This window comes from Cydia pomonella, chromosome 14 (assembly GCF_033807575.1).
Source record: "Cydia pomonella isolate Wapato2018A chromosome 14, ilCydPomo1, whole genome shotgun sequence".
Lineage (NCBI taxonomy): Eukaryota > Metazoa > Arthropoda > Insecta > Lepidoptera > Tortricidae > Cydia > Cydia pomonella.
In genome coordinates, this window is record NC_084716.1 from 17,605,965 (window position 1) to 17,629,462 (window position 23,498).

At 36.9% G+C, this 23,498-nt stretch overlaps 1 protein-coding gene across 2 annotated transcripts in view; it reads left to right on the plus strand.

The window, feature by feature from the left end:
* The window catches only part of LOC133525091 (uncharacterized), a 177,115-nt gene that overhangs the window by 118,342 nt on the left and 35,275 nt on the right, over positions 1-23,498 (plus strand). The window lies entirely within an intron of this gene.

The window sequence follows — 23,498 nt, forward strand, 5'->3', positions numbered from 1 at the left end:
CCGAGTTGTTATGACGGTTGTGTTTGCGTCAATGGCTTTTATATCTTCCGTACCATAGACACCGATATCCGTTTTCTAAATTCAAATCGAGAGCTATTACTCGTTAGCGTTCGTCTACCTGAGCGTGCTAAATACCTGGATATTTTTAGATCTAGGAAATTCCGAGCCTACCTGTGATGCTTCGTATGTAAGTACGTACTAATGAGCAATGATGCTTACAGGAGTGTATACCTACTTATAGATCGTTTCATTCAAGAAGACGCGCGCCTTGACTTGTAATGTCATGTTATTAAATGTTATATTTGACAAATTTGCGCGTCATCGTGGATCGAACTATATCTTATATACTCAGCTAGAACATCTTTTACGAGTAGACGTTATTACGTGTTTCTGATCTGATCTGATGATTTAGATCTGGAATAGATATGGATCGGATCTGTCAGTGTCGAAAGTAATCCAGAATATCCAGATCGAATTCATATCCAATTATTAAAATTAAAATACGCCTGTTAAAGTTGGACCAAGCCAAATCTGCATGGTATTTGTAATAAAAAAGTGTCATTTGTCACTTTTTTTTAACTAGTACCTATTTTGACTTAAGGGTCCCCGGCAAGCTCGGCCGAATTTCACCTTCCCATACAAACGGAGTTTCGTTCTCATTTTAAAACTACGTGTTGGATTGTAATGAAACTTTGCACATACAATGACATGAGGTATATCTAGGGCTAAAATTAGTTGATATTCCATCTTGTAAAATAAACGAAATAGAGCAAAAACAAGGGAGAGGGATATGAAAGTGTATTTACACATTTGAATGTAGGTGTACATTAGAAAAATTATCGAAACACAAATATTTATATTCCACGTTCATTTCATTTCCATCCTTATTAATTTTCCAAACATATTAATCTCAAAACAAACACGAAGCTTGTTTACACTACGATACTTAGTCTTGTCAAAACAGTCGAGTCCGGTTCCCTTTTGACATTATATCTTGACATCTGCCAAATGTGAACGAGCATCAGATGTGTTGAGTTTATTTTGGGGTTCCGCAACGGAACTTTTCTAATATCGTGGTAAGTTTCTAAAACTGTATCCAAGTGAGTTTCGTCCATAATATATTAAAATAAATAAATAAATATTATAGGACATTATTACACAAATTGACCAACTCCCACAGTAAGCTCTATAAGGCTTGTGTTGAGGGTACTTAGACAACGATATATATAATATATAAATATTTAAATACATAGAAAACACCCATGACTCAGAAACAAATATCCATGCTCATTACACGAATAAATGCCCTTACCAGGATTTGAATCCGGGACCATCCGCTTCGGAGGCCCCTTCACTACCCACTGGGCCAAACTGGTCGTCAATATTATACAACTAGTATGTTTATTAAAAGGGCGTATCTCCACGAAGAAATTATATTTAAAATAATTTTGGTAGAAAGTAAATATAAACCTTTTTTTTTCTAAATTTTTACACACCTCGTTATTTATGACTTATGGAGCGAAAACTATTCACTAAATCGAAAAAACGTTTTTAGCAACCTCAATGTTTTTTTTAATGACCTATCGAATGTACACGTTGTTTTTAATTAAAAAAAAATTAACTTTTCGTTAGGTTAGGGTACGTTGGTACATGTATGAAGTGAATCAAAAAAAATATTTTTAACTTCTTAACTAAAAGGCTGGGACATAAAGACAGATGGACAGACGGACATGACGAAACAATACCTAATAAGGGCACCATTTTTGCCATTTTGGTAACGGATCCCTAAAAAAGTAAGTCACGTGAAGACTTATGAGATTTACGAGATTTATGGCAGTTATTTAGTAAAAATGTTCAAACCATCTGCAGTTGTTGTTATTCTCTACTGGTTTATTAGTTTTGTTTGTTTTTAAAATGACCTGAAAGGAACGAAAAAAGAATGTCAATAAACTGTTCAATTTACATCAGTTGTTAATTCTTTAAAAATACTCAAACCATTCAGTTATTTTTATTACCCACCGCTTTTTTAGTTTAAGATTTTTTCTTTATTTATAATTTATCCTGTTTATTTTCTTTAAAGGTAAAAACAGTTTAAAAATCAACTGTAACTATGTGCGCGAACGAACTGTGAAGCAAAATTTGGAAAAGCGAATTTGAAAAAATAATGTCAACGGTGTATTGAGGCGTGCAGTGTGTAACAGGCCTAAAAATTCCGGACTACGTGCCGACAGACGGGCAAATGGGTACGTTTTTTAGCTTATGTGATCTAGCCCTATATAATGCTAAGCGTGGTACAGATTATTAAATAAATATAGAGTCCGAACTTGATTAGAACAAAGTGTGGGAATACAACAAAAAAACAACAATTATTTATTTCATTAAATACTGTACATATAATTTAATTTAAGGGATGGTGTCTCCCGGTAACGTAGCGTGGCACGGCGCGGCGCGGCGCGGGTGAATTCAATCCTTTGATACCTATAGAAGTGTCCTACGTGGGCGATCTCGTTGTCAACGCGAAGTTGGCCCGCCGCGCCGAGTCGCGTCGCATTCGCGAGTTATTTTGTCACGTAAGCCGCTGCGTAAGCAATATTGCCTGACTGTGTTGGGAGGCACCGCTCTTCCGTGATTATTGATAATTAAAACTAAGAGCTATACTACTAAGGCCCGCTCCGAAAAACTCAGCCCAAGTACTCCTACCATTACACATACAACGCATCTGGGCAGCTCTACTGTGATTCGTGTTGCCGGACTTTCAAAACAAAATTTGGTTTCGCAAGCCACGTCCGCGCCCATGCACGTAATAGTTAAGACCCATTTTATTTGTCAGGATGTCGCCGTCGACGGACACGTCTGGGAGGACATCATCATAAACATTTACTACCTATACTATTTACAAACAATATAAACTAAAACGACATAAAATAGATTAATTTCCAGTAAGCCTGTGCCTGCATTTGTGTGCGTTTATGGGAATTTCATTATAAACGTCATATTTTCGTATAAATTTGACATGAATGATGACATTTCCTCACTTTGTCAACCAAGCAGGCAGAGTTAGCTTGGTTGATCCGAGTCTATCACAGGTGTTTGTCGCGTGACGAAGTTATATTTGCGCATTTGTCGCTTGTTGTTGTTGTTTTATTAATACATATGTGGAAAAAATTAGCGACAAGTGACATGATATATTATAGGTTCTACTTCTACTTAAATATGTTAACCTTTTGAACGCCAGACGATAAAGGAACATGCGTGCCCCGGACGCTGGCTATCACGATTATTTAAGCGAAATTGAACTTTACAGAGTCCCGCGTTAGTCCCTATTGCATTGGCGAAACTGTCGGCTGTAGCCGTCGTTGGCGTCCTTGGCAAGTCATTCAGATATCGGCCATAGCCGACGGTGGCGGTCAAAGGGTTAAAACGGGTCACTCTCGTATTTTTAAGTCGACAACGCTCGACATGTTTCACTCCGTTCCGACGAGTATCGTCAGGAGCTTACGTGAGTGACCCGTTTTAACATATTTAATGTCTGTGTCTCACGGAAGTTTTGTTATTAAAATTGCTAATCCCTACTTCTATCTGACTACTTTTCTTACCATTCTATAGTTTTTGTCCAATGATAACGAAAATAATGACGTGACCTCGTCAAACGCATACAATTCTCCATGAATTAAACACAATAATATGTTTAGTTATAGAATAGGTACTGTAGGTACATTAGGGTTTATGTAGGTAATATATATCATAACTAACGAAAAAAAATTACGAGCTTAATGGAGTACCATCTCTTTCTGGGTTATTCCCACTCATCTCATTTAAAAATGATTGTTCAATTTTAGAGCAGTTTATTGAATCAACTGTCAATGAAAAAACGCATTTAACCGTTTTGAAAGACTGAAATGATCCCATAAGAGCTCCGTGAACAAAGTTTTGTACGGAGATCTAAAATAACACAATCTATATTTATGTTGGTATTTTTGTAAGATTTTGGTGGTAACAGCTTAGAATAAAATTCCCACTTGCCACCAAAGTGAATTGATGGTAACTACTGGGAATTATTTTTCTCAGTTGTCACCACTTAGAACAGCTAAGAAAAAAAATCCCAGTTGTTACCACTGGTAACAACTTGGTGGTAACTAGTAGGAATAACTCTAATTGCTCGAGATATAATTGAATCATGTTTTTATTATTTTCATTGTATATTCTCTTAGCGTTCCCAGAAAGGGAGATGCAATCCGAATTGGGCTAGACAGCTTGTCTCAAGAAACCTGATATGTAAGTCTAGTTTTTTCTTAGGCCTAGTCTTGGAACTTAGCTGCTATATTTCCAAGCAAAGACGAGAGTTTCTCAGTTTAACCAGTTAAAATAGATCTCTAGAGAATTTAGTTATAGATCTTTAGGTAATTTTTTGGCCTTTTTTTAATCGTTCCTCAAACGTCATTCAAAAAATTCTGTTTTGCACAACAGAAAGCTGTTTCACTGTGCAATTAGTATTTTTGCTGTGAAATTAGTTTCTAGGTTGGGTTAATATTTTTTTGCTGATCATTTAAATCATAGATGGTAGGATCCTATAGATGTGCTATATCGTGAGGGACAGAACACATACAATGTGACAAAATTGAAAACACGTTTTAACATTCCTGACAACATACCAAAAACAACCTACGTATTTTGGTCGGGTTATTTGCTGCCCACCATAAACTATATTAAATTTTAGAGTCATTCAGAGTCATATTCAGATAAGTGTATGATTTACCGTGGGGAATAAAAAAAATTAGACTGTGACAAGGACAAACAATAATAGCGCTTTCTCTGCTACTCCTACTCTTCTTCTTCCTCGCGTTGTCCCGGCATTTTGGCTCATGGGAGCCTGGGGTCCGCTTGACAACTAATCCCAAAATTTGGCGTAGGCACTAGTTTTTACGAAAGCAACTGCCATCTGACCTTCCAACCCAGAGGGTAAACTTCCTTACGATGTTTTCCTTCACCGAAAAGCGACTGCTAAATATCAAATAATATTTCTTGCATAAGTTCCCAAAACTCATTGGTACGAGCCGGGGTTTGAACCCGCAACCCGCTAGGCCACCAGCGCTTTTTTCTCTGCTACTCCTACTGAAAGATACATAATACTATCCCGTTCGGTCATTTCCTTCCACCGCTCATGCATACAGTTATACTAGATTCATGATTTAAATAGCACCCCATTTTTTGACCGAGCGAAAGCGAAGTTCTATATTATATAAAATACTTTCGTATGTCCGGCTGTTCTCCTCGTTATAGGTCGCATTTTTCAACCGATTCTCATAAAATTTTGTGAGCAGATTCAATAATTTATATCGATTTTTTTGTCGATTCGGTTTATTGTTTTTTCTTTTCAAAATGGCGGAGCATCGGGGATCCGCGAGGCCTAGCACATGATTGGCGCGAGAGTATCTCGCGGCGAGATAGACTACCCGTCTTTTTCTAACTACGTTAATTAAAGAGGGACGGGTAGTCTTTCTCGCCGCGAGAAACTTTAGCGCCAATCATGTGCTAGCCTGGCTGAGCTACAGTTCTTGGTTAGTCCAGTCAAAGCGGTGGATAGCATTAAAATACCAACCCAGGACAATAGGATGAGTTTTTAATAGTTATTCCATATAAAGTTGCCATTGAAAAGTGGCGCTACTAGCGAGGCTAGAATGCCATTCTATGGTGGTTACGAGTAAGTATGATAGGAATGCACGTTATAAATAAACGTTAACAAAAACCGTTTTTAAGCGTCCGCAGCAAGCTCGGACGTAACCTTCACATACAAATGGAGTTTCGCTCTCATTTTAAAACTACGTGTTGGATTGTAATGAACTTTGCACATACAGAGATACGAGCTATCTATGACTTGAATTTGCTTAATACAGCGCCAGCTTATAAAACAAACGAAATACAAATACAAAATTCTTTATTTCATGAAATACAGTTTATATAATTTAGGGGATGGTGTCTCCCGGTAAGCAATATTGCCTGTGTTGGGAGGCACCGCTCTTCCGTGATTATTAATGATTAATACTAAGATCTGTACTATTTACAAAATTTACTACCTATAAGTACTATTTACAATTTACAAACAAAATATACTACTAACAAGCTATACTACTAGACATACAACTAGAAATAAAAGCAGAATTAAATTTTGTATGAAAAACTTAAATTCGCTGTATTTTTTTAACTATGCTTTCTGAGGCAACATAAAGTAATTACAGACCTAGATATACCTTATCATATTGTAAGTACAAAGTTTCAGAGCAATCTAGCCAGTCGTTTTAAAATGAGAACGTAACTACGTTTGTATGGAGAACCAAGATCTCTTTAAGATCCCGTAGCCAATGTCATTATGGCTCACGATGGCCCAGCGCTGGACCAGCACCATAGCTATGCCCACGTTTGTCTTCTTTCGATTTTTTGATTATTGCAAAAATTAGGAGCGAAAAACAGATTTCACACAAATTTTAAGACTCGTATAATAATTAAAAATTCGAAAAAAATCAATAGAAGGAGCATAGTTGTGGTTTATATATGTACGAGTACAACAGATTGTGTACAAATATTTCCAATAATATTAATATCCAGAAGAAAATGAGGACTACGTTTGTATGAAAAGGTAATTTCGCGCGGGTCCTCAACTTTCGTCTTAAGTTTAAGCTACAAAAACAAAATTATATAAAAAAGTATAGTAGGCAGTGAACGGTGTAATATTTTATAGGCATTGTTACTTACAGTTACATAACACGAAAAAACACACTTTCACGCCGAACAATAAAGACGTAATTCCTTTGTCATATAAATTTCTTTTACGGGCAATTTTTTTACTCCATATTGTCAAGCGTCGTCTTACGAAAATACACCTTAATTTTGTATGTATTAAGTCCATTTTTGTACAGACTCGATTATCGTAAGAAGCGCTGTCCGGACGATTGTCATTTGTTTTCATTCTGAGCACATACATTTTGAACTTAACGTAACTTATGAATAAAGTTCATATTTAATTGTGCGTCTGAAGCGTTACAGAAGCTTTTATCGTCCATTGTGATCTTGGTTCGTGAGTTGAATAAAATTGGGTTTTTTTTTTTGTTTTCTTAAGGGTTTTTATAGTGTGTATGGGACAATAAGGCTAAATTGTGTGATGGATGGAAACCAGAACATTGGGGCTACTCGACATGTTTATTTTTTATGCCCGGTGCCCGGTCCACGTTGAGCGTACATTTTCACGGTTGTTAAGACATTCTAAGCGGAATAACTGACTGAGCTGATGCCACTCGAAAATTTTATACCTAAAACTATTGTGTGTTGATTTTATTTAAACTACAGGGGGCTTACCTAAGGCTACAATCATACATATACGAATAGATTTTTTTTATCGTAGTTCTATCCACGATTGTAATTTTGGCTAGGCCCTCAGATAGAGTACCCGACTCAGGCTAATTTCGACTTACCTTCGCTCTCGACCATGGACACTTACTTATGGTGAACATATCTTCTTGTATTTAGAACTGGGTTAGAAGCGTAATGCCGCCAGCCTTCTAGGTACCTTGCCGGAAGGCACCGAGCTGGAGCCAGTTTTTTATTTATAACTTTAGCTGTAGTTTTATTTTTAATTTCCCCTTTTTAGTTTCATGTAGTTTTTTTAAGTTATATTTTAATATTGTAACTTAATTTATTTTATTTTATTTCAATTATTGATGTTTTTTTTTATACTACGTCGGTGGCAAACAAGCATACGGCCCGCCTGATGGTAAGCAGTCTCAGTCAGTACGCCTGCAACTCCAGAGGAGTTACATGCGCGTTGCCGATCCTAAACCCGCCTCCTCCTCGTTGAGCTCTGGCAACCTTACTCACCGGCAGGAACACAACACTATGAGTAGGGTCTAGTGTTATTTGGCTGCTGTTTTCTGTAAGGTTGGGCACTGCTCTAGATCTGGAATGACATCCACTGGCTGTGCTCTACCACACAAATCGAGATGACATTCACAATGCCCATACCTCTCTTTTGGACGTAGTTTAAGGACGTACCCGGGCCTAAAATTTTTAACGTGAATATGTAATAATATTATTAATACGCGTATAGGTAATTGAGAAATGTTACTTATCTTCTTTCTAATCTATTACTATCAGAAATGTATAATAGCGTGTTTCGATTTCGACTCTAGACCAAACTAGTCACTCTGTGAGCTGTAGACCTCACGAGAGTCACGAGCCCCCATGGCTCCGCCATTTTATAAAATTTTAAAAAGTGAATCGACAATAATATCTACATAACTAACCTGCTCACAAAATTTCACGAGAATCGGTTGAGACGTGCAACCTGCAGAGGAGATCAGAAAATCTGGAAATATTTTATCCAAGCTGAAACAGAGACCTTTGCTCCGCTCGGTCAATTAATGTAAAAGTATACTCCATTTCATTTACCATAGCGGGATACAGGGTAGCAGTTTGAACGTTTTGACCACTGGTGTCTTTGAAACTGTTTGGATAATTGAGGACATTATAAGATTTATTTTTATTAAAATATATTTATAGAAAATTATTAGTGCTTTTTACAAGCTTGCCCTGTTAGTACTTATGTATGTATACCCTATTTCATTTACCATGGCGGGATTCCACTTGAAACTGCACAAAGAAAACCATAGTGTTGCTTTACGAGCCCTGCTCTTCAAAGCCAGCGTGTGGTCAAATAATAACACAAAAGGACCAAGACTGCACAGTAGTAGTTGGCAGTCCTCAACTGTGCGTTTCTCCAGGAACTTTCTGCCTCGCACAGCTAAACTGTGAAATGAACTGTCGCCTGCGGTATTTCCGGACCGATATGACTTACAAACCTTAAAAAAGAGCGTAATCCCATCTTAAATGCCGGCAACGCATTTACAACCCCTCTGGTGTTGCAGGTGTCCATGGGTGGCAGTAATCGTTTACCATCAGGTGATCCGTCTGCTCGTTTGCCCCCTCTATCATAAAAAAGTTACATGTTAGACACGACGCCGCAAAAAAAGTCTATCTATCTAGCCAAGTATCTTTTTTTTGTCACTAGGTACTCGTATTGTTTACGTCTAATGACCGTCTTAAGTGGAATCCCGCCATGGTAAATGAAATGGGGTATAATATCAAATACATAGTTTATTCTCAGTCACGGATAGTTCAACAGTCCGTTATTCCATTTACACGGCACTTAGCAATGAATTGGAACATCTGATGGATATATTTGGCGTCACATCCGGTTTTAAATGGACCGGAAAGAGGGTTATACCTGTGACTTCCGGTTTGCTGCAGAGTTATGGATACTGGGACAATACGACTAAAGAGGAAAATCAATTCATCACCATTGTTTGTGTATTTTGTTAGGTATTTGTAATCGAATTAAAATTGTTAAAACAAAGTCTTTATTATCTAGAACCAGTTGCCGAAAGTTTCCAAAAAGTTGGAAAGTTCTTGAACATGCGTGGATAACATAAGAAAGTTTATATTTTCGAAATGAAAATTTACAATATTATGAAAGTTTCCAATATTATTACCTATTAAATTGCGCAATTTTGGAACGGCACATTGGTAAGTAGATATACTATAACAATATTTATGACCGCGGCCGGCAAAACGTCCCACTTTGGGGCTTGCCGTGAGGATGAGATTTGCTGAGATGAGGTATCTTTGTACGAATAACCTGTCGTCGGTCGTATGGCAAGCGACAAAGTAGGACGTTTTGTCTAAGTATAGGAATAAAAAGCTTTTATGTAAATGAAAAACACCCAAAACATGACATACTTAAGTAGTTATTTAAATGTAATATTTCTGCTGACAATAGTCATTTGAAATTTTACCAATGCCAAACATTTTCTTAATGTATGAATTGCATTCATTTTATCTCCTAAGCTGTTCATGAGCTCAACGAGGGCGAGGGGGGTTTGGGTCGGCAACGCGCATGTAACTCCTCTGGAGTTGCAGGCGTACATAGGCTACGGAGACTGCTTACTATTAGCGGGCCGTATGCTTGTTTGCCACCGACGTAGTATAAAAAAAAACTGGACTACTCTATAACATATATGTATAAATATAAATCAAATCGGAACCAGACAGTTGGGTCCCTTTCCTTGTTAGTTACATGTTATTGATTGTGATAAACCAAAATACGGCCAACTTAAAGGCACAAAATCGCTATAGACTAAAAACGTTAGCAACTCATGGGCACCTAAAAAATAACGTGTTTTTTTTTTACTACTCTATAACATATATAAATATAAATCAAATCGGCACTGGACAGTTGGGTACCTTTCCTTGTATGTTAATTTAAGAAGTACTTAATAACTTTTCCGTGGTTTGCCATTTCTGTATTTTTTTTTGTAACGGCCAAATATGGCTAATGGATTTATAGTGTCTTTGTCGACAAGATATGCCAAAAAGATTAATTCCGTTTTTGGTGACCGTCTAAACTGTGGCGTGTCAATTGAAACAGCGCGGGTCGGGTCTAACTCAAACTTTGGTTTGGGAAAGTTAAGAAAAATAAATTTTATTAATTTTTTTAAACAAGTTCGATACTAGGTTCACCCTCAACTTAAAAACTAGATACAGGTAATTAAATGTACATGTAATTAAGACTTTCTGACAAATATAGAATACTGTGGAATGAACTGTCGCCTGCGGTATTTCCGGACCGGTACGACCTTCAAGAAAAGAGCGTACTCCCCGTCTTAAAGGCCGGCAACGCGCTTACAACCCCTCTGGTGTTGCGGGTGTCCATGGACGGCGGTAATCGCTTACCATCAGGTGATCCGTCTGCTCGTTTGCCTCCTATATCATGAAAAAAATGTCCTTTAAGAATAAACAATTTTTTTGTCAAATGTAACATCAGCGGTGGCATCACGGTTCCATTTATATCACTTGTCACTATGCCCGTCACTTTCGCACTAACATACTTGTTAGAACGTGACAGGCATGGTGACAAATGATAAAGAGCCGACCATCATAGCTCTACAGACTCAGAGAACACTTATTTATTAAATTCTGTAGGGCTAAGATGGTCGGCTCTTTATCATTTGTCACCACGCCTGTCACGTTCTAACAAGTATGTAAGCGCGAAAGTGATGGGCATAGTGACAAGTGATAAAAATGGAACCATGCTGCCACCGCTGGTATTCATTGTTTTTTGTGGATACAGTATTTTTATGCAGCACTTCGCTAAACATTTTAAAATTCATTAGAAAAACTGACAAGTGTCTACGAAGTGAAAGTGTTTCTTTAAATACAGGTTAAGCGCCCTTCATCTCGAAAGGGACAATAACATGTAAACACTTATACACGCACGTGTCCGATAACCATCGCAGTTCTGAAAAGTAACATGTGTGGTGTAAAACTCAAGTGTTATATACGTTTTGCAGATAAATATGTTATTTAACACCTTCCATAGTAAGTAGGCCGTTTCGCGCGAAGTGATACGTCAATATGTTTAAAAAGGTGTTAAAGAGATGTGAAGGATGCATTGCGTTGAGTACTTACAATGTTACAGTGAAGTAACATTACCCTTTTTTGTGGAAATTGGACTAGTGTCCGATCTGGATTTACCTATTTACTTAAAAAGCATTTCCAAAAAAACTATGCATCTGTTTCTAACTCTCGTAAGAATAATATAACACTACAATACAATACAATGCAAATCCTCTTTACTGCACAACCTCAGAAAAAATGTACATGGAAACATACATACATGAAGATAGAGGTAAACAACAGGCGGCCTTATCGCTACAGAAAGATTTCTTCCAGACAACCGTTAGGTATTGGAGAAATGAAACTTAATTGAACTAATTAGGAGGTGCAAAAAAACTAAATAGCAGTAACTAGAGAAAATACCTTTAAAATTTTAGTCTGCAACAGTAAGACAATACATATACATACATACTAATTACATAAACACTAAGTATAACACAACAACAAAACACAATTACAAAAGAAAACAAAATAAAACAAAACAAAACAAAATTCGATAGAATACAGGCGGCACTTTGTTGAATTCCATGGACTATTATAGGAACGATACCTGCAGTATCATTAATCTAGATAAAAAAACCCGGACAAGTCCGAGTCGGACTCGCCCACCGAGGGTTCCGTACTTTTTAGTACTTATTTGTTGTTATAGCGGCAACAGAAATACATCATCTGTGAAAATTTTAACTGTCTAGCTATCACGGTTCATGAGATAGAGCCTGGTGACAGACGGACGGACGGACAGCGGAGTCTTAGTAATAGGGTCCCGTTTCATCCTTTGGGTACGGAACCCTAAAAATAAGTTTTAGGTAAAATGACATTTTTTGTGGTTTACCACAAGCAACTAATAATACTCATCGTAACAATTCTAAAACCCCAAACACAATTCGTCATTCGTCGTCATTCGCGTCGTTTCATCACATCACAGAGCTCCTATGGCCTACTCCTGTCTCCATCATCAGATCAGCTCGATGGTCCCATAGTATTGCATTGTCACCCGACTTACACATTCAAATTTTCTACTCAATCGGGAAGTGGGTCAAATTTAGTAGGTATCCAATAAGTTAAATAAAAGCTTGTAATAAGACGTTACAACAATAATAAGTGGAACTGGAACGGCAACGCGCATGTAATACCTCTGGAGTTGCAGGCGTCCATTGGCTGCGGTGACTGCTCCCGTTTGACCCTTTAGGTACGGAACCCTAAAAACATCACATGATGCATAGAACTGTAAAGCTTGACGTAAAGGCTTTACTTCAAAGTACGAGAATACAATAGACTTTTAACAATAGAAACTTAATAGATAATATATTACATAATAGGAATGACAAAAAAGGGTTTTCCAAAGTACAGGGAAGAGTATTTTTTGTGACCTTTCTAAAGGTATTGTGGGTCAAATAACTAATTATAATTATAAATACGTTTAGTGAAAGTAATTACCTATCACTTGACGAAAAAAGCGTACTGTACCCTTAGTGTAAATTTATTCGATAGCGAAACGTGACGTACGCGTTTGCGTTAAGTCTCATTTTGTATGGGATTTTGAGTTTCCAAAACGTCCCGCTTGGCGCGCTGTTTCTAAATCCCATACTATAACGAGACTTAACGCAAACGCGTACGTCACTTCACGAAATCGAATAAATTTACACTAGGGGCTCTGTTCATACCACCGATACTGATGTCATCGAAATTATTGACACCAATAAATGAGTGCTAGGGCCTGTTTCACAATGTCGAAGTAAAGTGTTAGATAGCTAATTAACAAATAAATTAACTGCCAGATAAAACTTCCTGCAAAACTTATCACTTTATCTACCAGGCCGCGTAGCCAAAGTTACAATCGTTAACGCTCCGTAGCGTAGCGTAGTCATCTCTCTCTATCCATTCCATATTAGTGCGACTGTGACAGTTGCGTTTCGTTCGCCACGGAGCGAGAACGATATGCACGTTGGCTACGCGGGCAGTTAAGCTTATTTGAAGATTGTGAAACGCCAACGATGACTTTATTCATCAGATTTGTGGCAAATAGCTTATTCAGGACTTTACTTGGGCATTATGAAACAGGCCTTTAGGGCTCCTCTACACGATGCGTAGGCCAGTCTATAAAAAAATAAATATTATAGGACATTATTACACAAATTGACTAAGTCCCACAGTAAGCTCAATAAGGCTTGTGTTGAGGGTACTTAGACAACGATATATATAATATATAAATACTTAAATACATAGAAAACATCCATGACTCAGGAACAAATATCCATGCTCAACACACGAATAAATGCCCTTACCAGGATTTGAACCCAGGACAACTACAGGATTTCTTACCACATCCGCTTCGTAGGCAGGGTCGCAACCCACTAGGCCATACCGGTCGTCAAAGTCAAGTCTATGGAACGCAGCTATGCGGTGGAATGAGATAGCAATATCACTTACTCCCTTTAACGCATAAATGCGTCCCTTGGACTGGCCTACGCTGGGCCATTGTGTAGAAGAGCCATTTGATAAATAATAAATTAAGCATATTGTGACTTCTTCATCTGAAATAAGTTCAAGAACGTACAATAAGGCTATAACAAGGCAAGTTGACAAATTGTTTTCCGGTAGTGTTTTTCCTAGGTATCATATTTTATTTTAAAAATACAATCAGTAACGAAACTTTTTTTCTAATACATCCCACTGTCTTTCATCCGATCCAACCTTTTAGTTTGTACAAACCGAAACTATACATATAAAGTGACCCTTTTTCATGGGAATTCTATAGGTACCTATAAAATGACACGTTTAATAAAGCGAGCGACTCCGGCGCATGATACTAGTGCAAGGTCAGCAGGTGCAGTGGGGTCAGTGCAACGGCTTGCCATTGTTTCCACGGGCAGAGACGTCACGATATTACATAGAAGTTACTTTTCCGAGATTTTTCTGATGGCTTCGATCTTGATTTTTTAGAAGTGTGGATGGATCACGAGATCATATTTGGTAAAATAGCTAGATGTTCGGTCGGTATGTCATTAAAACATCCGCCTTGATTGGTATTAGAAGTCACGAAAATGTTTAATTATTGTGAAGATAGCGACCATGTCAAAGACAGCTGTTCACTGTCACCTATCCTATAAAGTAGTTTCTTGTCCTGTAGAGTATGGAAGGTAGAGGTAAGGAAAACAATCTCTTATGGGAGAACTGTTGCCAAATTGTCCATCGGGCAGCTGTAAATAATAGTCCAAAATCTCTCCGATGGCGCTAGGGTAGCACAAGGCATGTACTTAAAAGTTATTGACGGAGTGAAGTGCGCTATCAGTGATATGAATTTATTTTATCAACGTCAAAAATTTGTTCGCTATGTATTGTGGCGCCACCTATTTAAGATTTTATTGATGGACACTTTTCATACCCAAAGATTGTTCTCCTTACCTCTACCCTCCATACTGTAGAGAATCTGTTTAGAGACACCACCAATAATAAAATTACAGTCGTTTAAATGACCCGCTTCTAAACTTGTTATTGTACAGTCAGCCTCAAATACTTCGTAGCAGTCAAAGTAGCCAAATAGTTCGGTACACCATATATTTAGTATGGTGTACCGAACTATTTGGCCACTTTGACTGCTACGCAGTATTTGACGCTGACTGTACAAAACAGACTATAAAATTTGTCATTACTATAATAACATAATGTTGGAATCAAAATGAGGTCGCTTTATCTATTATGCTCATGTTTCACTTAATTAAAACAGCCTAAAAACTGATAAGATAAAGAGTTGTCTTATCTTTGAAAGTTGATAAAAACGCATTTTTCGTAAAACTTTATCGTGCTATCTTTATCTTTTGTTTCAAAATGCATACTATATTGCATTATTCTCTATCAGAGTGGCTGATATACCTTTGCCTAGATGTGTTAAGAAATCCTGTAGTAATTTATGACACTCACTTCGTATGTAAAATTATATCTCCCTCAGTCGTTGTATAGGAACAGTTGCCGTCAGATTTATCGGATCGGCCAAGGTATTCCCAATATCTGAACACCGCCTCTATCATAAACAGATTAGAGTGCATGTTCAGATATTTTTGAGCACCTTGGCCGCTCCGATATATCTGATGGCGACTGTACGTAAGTTTACTGATATGACAAGTGTGATGATAAAGAAGAAGAAGAATTGCATTTGAAGCATAAGGGGCCTTTTGTGATGGAAAGCCAAAAACATATACTGTACTGTTTTACGAACATGACGTAGGTAAAACAATGGACATGCGCATTTTTAAAGTCATCGAACTCCCTTTGTCCAGCCTTAACGTCTGCTTTATTCGCGATACACGCCATATTTTAACGGACACAATAACTGACGGTTTAACGCACTTCTCATTAGCACTGTTTTACTGACTATAAATTATTGATGGAAAATACTAAACATTCGTAATTTCCTAGATATGCAAATTGAACTGTATTAACAAGCCATAGTGGTGAATTTGCATTAGTTGAAGCTAAATTTTTTATCATATAATTGAACAGACCACCCGGTTATAAAATAAAACATTATAGGTATGTGATATACGCTGAAAACTGGTTTAAATTATTAATTCCGAGACAAGTATAGATATGGGAAAACCACATACAGTATGAAACGGAAAACGACGTGACGCAAAGCAGATAAAATTACCAATACAGTGTTAAATCTATATCATCATATCATCATAATCATATCAGCCCTTTATCGCCCACTGCTGAGCATAGGCCTCTCTTCCAGTACGCCACTTATCCCGGTCCTGAGCTAATCTCATCCAGAAGTGAAGTGAGGATTGCCTTCGAATGTCGTCCACCCGAGCCAACGGACGTCAGGGGCTTCTTTCATCCGAAAGCGGCCACGACTCCGTTAACATTTTAGTCCACCTGGCCTAGTAACATGTCCCGCGGGTCCTGCTCAATAAAGCGATACTCAAAGGACCGGACGTTTTTTGACGCCATAGAGAGTTTTCGTTATATAGAGAAAACTTAATACTAAAGTAAACCAACAAGAGACAGTTATAGAAAGTGAATCGTTATATCGAGTGACGTTATATGGATTTTAAACTTTTAAGATATCTATATCTGAATTACTGGACTTGAATAAATAAATTATAACCTTGCGATATTTTTGTACTTACTGACAAAAAGTCGATTTGGTGGAAATCAAGCGCGAAAACCTAATCAATACAGGAAACAGACAATGAATCGAGTTATTAACAGTTCAATGTTTTTTAGCATCCGTACCTCTTAGTACCATTTATCGACATAACCGGCTAATTTACATTGTTTCAGCAAATACCCGCGAAATTATAGAATTCCAATAAGGAATGATAAACATGACATAATTCCGTTACAGTCGAGATGGAATCAGAGAATGTGTTATTATCAAATAATTAGCGGTTTTTGCTCCGTGTGAGGCCTGAGTCACAGATGACTCAGTAGGAATCACCGGTAACTATAATCGGCGTTGCGAATGTCGGCGTTGCAACTGATTTACCTTACCGCAAAAATTGTGTCACCTTATCGAGATTTAGTTGGTTTACTAGGAAATCTCTGATACGAATCCCTTTTTTTTATGATATGGGATTCAAACGAGCAGACGGATCGCCTGTTGGTAAAGCAATTACCGTCGCCAATGGATACTAGCAACGAGTCGTTGAGGCGAGAGAGGCGTTGCTCTGTTGCTGGCCTTTAAGATGGGAATACGCTCTTTTTTTGAAGATTTGATGGTCTGGATTTTTGGTAGTTCAAAAATATAGTACCAATTGAATAAATATTTTTATAAGTAATAAGGTTTATACTCGATTTGTTGATGTCATAATTTAAGGTTCAGTACTTGTGTAATTTTTATTAATTTTGGTAAATTCTGTTTAGTTCTTTTTTTTACAAGCTTTTCTTTAACTTGGTCTGTTAGTTAGAGTGGGTCAAATACCTAACCTAAACTTAAATCTCTTCCCGATTTCCAATTGAGCTGAAATTTTGCTAAATCGGATGACAGTGCAATATTATTATTATTTTTATTGGAGCTGATCTGATCATGGCGACAGGAGATGGCCATGGGAACTATGTGATAAAATAATGCAAGATAATTGTGTTTGGGGTTGTTAGAATTGTCTCGATGAGTATTAATTGCATGTGGAAAGAAAAGTGCAGTCAGGATAAAACTTTGTACCTACCAAAAATATTTATTTGTCAAAAACTTATTTTATTGATTTTGTTACAAGTTACAAGCTTAAATTATATTATGGTACATTTTAACACTTCTTTTACGAAGAATCATATACAGGCATATAGGATGCCCTTTTTATGAGAATTTCTGTGTCACCAATCTCAAGATTCTTATCTCTTGCATTCGTCAGTGTCATTCCACATCAATTCTGCGTCATAACACAACGCAATGCACTGATTGCGTCTCAAATTACGAGAATTTGTAGTTTTCCTGTTCACGTAAAAACTTTTTACCTCATCGTCATAGTGCGAACTATTTCTGATCCAGGAAACGGGTGTGTATACAAAGTGATTCAGGGACTTTTGTTTGGGTAATCAGATGATAGCAAAGAGTTTACGAGTAGGTTTCTGTTGGACCGTTTGTGGTAAACCCACATCATTGTTTTATTTGTTTTCGTTTGCTGTGTTTAGATTTCTATCCATCTCAATGACTTAGAGCTTAATTGTACCTACTTTTTAATTCGTTTATTTTTGTTTATTTATGCTACGGAGATCCAACAGCTATTAATATAAAGTAGCGTCAATGAATAAAAGATGGAAAGCTAATTTCAGGATTACACTTGTAGCTACAGATTATTACATTAAAATAATTACTGAAATGAATTAATATACAGTATATAATAATGTTATAATAATAATTCAGCCTATATACGTCCCACTGCTGGGCACAGGCCTCCTCTCATGTGCGAGAGGGCTCGGGCTATAGTCCCCACGCTAGCCCAATGCGGATTGGGGACTTCACATACACCTTTGAATTTCTTCGTAGATATATGCAGGTTTCCTCACGATGTTTTCCTTCACCGAAAAGCTAGTGGTAAATATCAAATGATATTTCGTACATAAGTTCCGAAAAACTCATTGGTACGAGCCAGGATTTGAACCCGCGACCTCCGGATTGAAAGTCGGACGCCATATCCACTCGGCCACCACCGCTTGTTTATAATAATGTTACATTTTGTAAAATTGTTAAAATATGTAAAGACAAAGTTAATTTAGTAAATTATCCGTGTTGTTGAAATTATATTCTAAAGTAAGAAATTCATACGGCGCACAAATAAAAATAACCTTTCCAATATCAGCATCTTAAAATAAAAGACATATGCGCTGACGTTTTTAAAATAAAAAGTCAAACCACAACTATCGAGTTACACAAACCTGATAGCTTAATTTTTGTCACCACCGTCACAGTTAAAATTAAACCTTTCGGCTATACATTAAAGTTTAATTTCGTTAATCATGACCGCGTCATTTCACACAGCCCGTTAATGTAAATTGACGTTTTTGTGAGATATTTTCAGTGTTGAGTTACTAGCTTCGACTCTTTACGACACATTTTGGTTTTGAGAAGGGTTACTTTTTCTTATCTTTGAACGTAACTTGGAACATGTGGATTACAATTAAAAAATAGTACTACGTATTATTTTCACGTTATGGATAACCATGCTTTATTTTTAAATGACTAAATAATACCGGCCATAGCATCGAGCCTTGGGGTATCCCAAAAACAAGTTCAGTCCGTTGAACCTGTAAGTAATGTTAGTATCTTGATATGGATTGACTATGTTCAACGAAGTAAAATAAAACTTGAAGCTACGACGATCAAAACAACGTATAATTTACTTCGGTTTCATGTATAAATCTCTCTACGTCTAATGGTTTAATTATCAGATCCACAGTGACAAACTCATGATTATCTTAGTTAATAAAATCTCTCAAGTACCAGGTATCACATCCGCAAGGTTTCAAAGAACCCGATATCTTCGACCCTGACACTGACCACATGTCCCACAAGATTGGTGTAAGACTATCCCACCATACTCGTAACATAACGCTACTGTTACAACTTTTTATAGCCCACGACTACCAAATTAAAGTATCAGGTTTGCTTCATTACTTACAGCTAGATCGTTTGGATATAATTATGATTTCGATTAAGATAACTTGTGAAATATCGTCTTAGTTAATAGAGAAAATTAAAAAGTGTTGTATAACTAACAATGGTGTAAAATAACATTCGGTAGACCAAAATAATGAAAAACGTGTAAATGAAAAACGCAACCTGGTTTCTATAAAAGCACATAAATATACCCAGCTAATTTGGCAGCGATTATGATTTCACAGTCTGCGCAAGTGTTATTTTAAACATCATAATTTCATAGAAGTTCAACATACCGGTTAACTGTTGGGAAGAACGTGCGGAGATGAGACCGGAGTGGCGTCGTAACTTGCGGGAAGGTATGACGAGCTATGGATGGACCATCTCAAGCAGAAGCGAACTCGCGGAGCTGCTGGACCACCCCAGGAGTCAAGACACATCTGTGATCGATGCGGCAAGAAATGCCGATCGGCCATTGGTCTATACAGTCATCGCAGTCGATGTAGGCTGTAGACTACTTCCTCAAAATACCTCCTTATTCGCTGCAAATATCATCTGTAAAGATGCTGTGGCCAATGATGAATTTCATAGAAGTTTTGACGTTTAAAATAACAGTTGCACAGTATGTGCTGTCAAAATCGATGCCAAATTAGGTTGGTCTAACTCTAACCATTTAATCAAATTTACTAAAATTTAACTGTGTCCAGTAACTTTTTTTATATTAAAATATATTTTTTTATTATTGTAATAAGAATAAAGACATGGTTGATTATGTAATATGCGTGACATTATCTAATATTACTAATATTACAAAACCGGGAGAAATCATACAAGTTAACTGACCGGCTTTTAACAAGTTTAGTTGCCTATCACGGTTAATAAATGAGTATCATAACTTTATCAGCTTACTTCGATATGTAAATCTAACCAGTTGCTCTCAGCAGGTATTTAAGATTAAATCCTCAGTTGATGTAGGGACTTTAAAGAAGACTTTAATACGTTGAAATAAAGGTCTATTTTACTGCTCTTCCCGCTGCTTATAAAGAAATGCTTTTAATTTATGAAGACACTAAATCTGTAATATTATACACACGATAGTTTGTGATTGTGGCTACAAAACATGTGTAAGACGAAGTAAAAAAAATGATTAATTTGCACATGGCCTATATAAAATTTCACAAAAACAAAGTGGGAAAACAAGTTAGTTTACCTAATGATTGAATGAAAATGTTAATTTACCTAAGTGCCATATATTTAGAGCAGATCCCGTCAACAGAGTTCCGATCAATCATATTTAATCATAAATGTAAATTATGAAATTTAAATGTAAGAACGGTGAAGCTCATAAATCATTATTCCCACACAGACCTAAATATAATCGGGAGATAACGAAGTAGCAGAAACAGCGATATGTACTGATAACATGTTTTTTTTCTGCATGCCTCATGAATCTCATTGATAAACAAGCCGCTTATCATACGTCGTCCGTATTTGGTCTTTTATCGATAGTTAGTCAGTGTAATCTTGTTCTTGTTCCTGAAGGACAAACTTTATGCATTATTGAAGTTTTCTATATAGCAAAAGTTAAAGCATTTGACTAAAACCGGCAAAGATATCGGTTCAAACTATGATCGTTTGAAATACAGCATAAGTGAAATATTTGCATAAGTGTCCCTTAGACACAAACAAATCGCAATTATTTGCATTCACTTCAAGTATTATTCGATGGTGTGCCTCAAGGAACAACTATTGGTAAATATTTGTTCCTCTGGTAGTTTAGGTAGATTAACCCAGGAAAAGACATATCCGATGACACTTGTGTTAGAGAAGCTATTACCTCTCCGTTCCCACATCAGGAGCCATTTGTTCCAATCACAACCAGACGGGAGGTTCAATAGCAATTGTCTTCATGAATAAATTGATACCGATTAGTTAAGAGACGACGTCACTTATCGTCGCCCGTTATCAATACTCTTGGCATGTTCGACAGTGCCTTGCAGGCCGTCTGCATGATATGTATTGTTTGCGAGGACATTACACGACTGTATTTACTTTAATAATGTCGAAAAAGTGAAGTGTACTGAAGCGGTGAATATTTTTAATAGAAATGACTGCGATATACGTGGGAACACTTGCCTGCACTGATGGGAAATTGTACGTAATTTGTTATAATTTAGTTTACAACTTTTTTCTATCAATTCTTGTTATTTAATATCGTTTTCGTCGGAGTTTTTAATTTGAATATTATATTTTTCATTTATGTAAGCGTCATTTTAGAATGGTGTAATAATTTATTGGCTTTTTAAATTGGTCTATAAGTAAAATCATTTCAAGGGTCATAATAATTTTCGTAATGCCTTTTTTACCTAACAATATAGTATCGTGACTATTCTTGTGTTGCTCATTACACGATTATAGTACTCGTGTGTCCTTAAAGTGCCCATTATAGGTCGTAAATGTTTCAACAGATACTGTTTAGTTTTTTACTGGTATGGAGCAACCGGTGAGTTTTTGCTTGGTTTCTTGGCTATGTTTTGCGCTATATTGTGAAATATGTGCGAAAAACCTTCGCTAATACAAAGTATAAGAAGTTCTTGCAACGTAAGTGAACAGACAGGCATATATAACTGTAAAGCATATTTCATGAATTCGGATAATATTTTCCGAAGTAGATTTGTTACTTTTGCGTTGTCGATGTGAGGCAACGTAACTTGAAAAGCAGTTTTGTAGCCGAAAAACTTTCGTTATTGAAGGAGATCTAATGTCTCCTATTGTCAAAGTAAATTTAAGTAGAAAAGACATTCGTTCTTGAATATTATCTCTGAATATATTACCTACACTTACTCCAAACCCAAGCGCTCAGTGTTCCGACCTTCACTGAACGCGTACCTATAGCTAGATATTTTAAGATCCTATAGGCACTCGGAATGTTTCTACCTCGATCCTTAGTAATAGCCATCGCCATTGGCACTTAAGTGTACTTCATTATCTTCAGTTTGACAATCCTTTTTCAAAACATAACGACCCGAGGAAAGTGCAGTGGTTATCGTAATTGCATCAACGGACGGCACACAATAGCCATTGTTCTTTGTTGTGTGCGTGTCTCATTATCATGTGTGTGTCTATGTTTTAGCGGTGGCTTCCTCTGCTTTTAACGGCTACTGTGTTGCTATTGGTTCAAAATGTAGTAATTTCCACATAATAACGTTTAGTCACTAAGATAACACTTCGGCTTCAGTAGGTATAACTATAGGTAGAATCTATAGATCAAATAACTATAACACTTTGCATACTGATGTTCAGGTGTTGTCACAGAATTTGCCATTATTGATGATGCCATATTTATGCAGACTGTATAATATACAATTCCTTAAAAAAAATGTAAAGCATAATAATGAAATGTGTACCGAAGTAAAGATACATACATTTGGAAGCACTGTGAGTGTGGAATCAATATTAAGTGAAGAACAGATTATTACAGATCAAATTTGTTACTTCTTTTTCGATGCATCTGACATTCCTATCCATTTTTTTAGCTTCCGTACCAAGACTCTGTCCGTCTGTCTCGCACATCGCTGAATATCTCGCGAACAACTCACGATATCGATTTGAAATTTGGATTATTGAACTTGTATACGTTTGCCTATAAACGATTGTCATCTTGGCTATAGGGCCCTTGCTGTTCTGCATATGGTAACCTACATAATCTATATCTACTCGTACTTCTAGATACGGGGTACATGTCTGAGCATGTGCAATGTGCATGCTTCCGCTGCGATCCAACAATTCAGGCCAATTACGGCTACAGACGCAAAATTACGCACAGGTCATACTCAAAATTACTACTTACCGTGGTGGTCATACTACTTTCAACTCTATCACTACGGTTTAAAGTTGG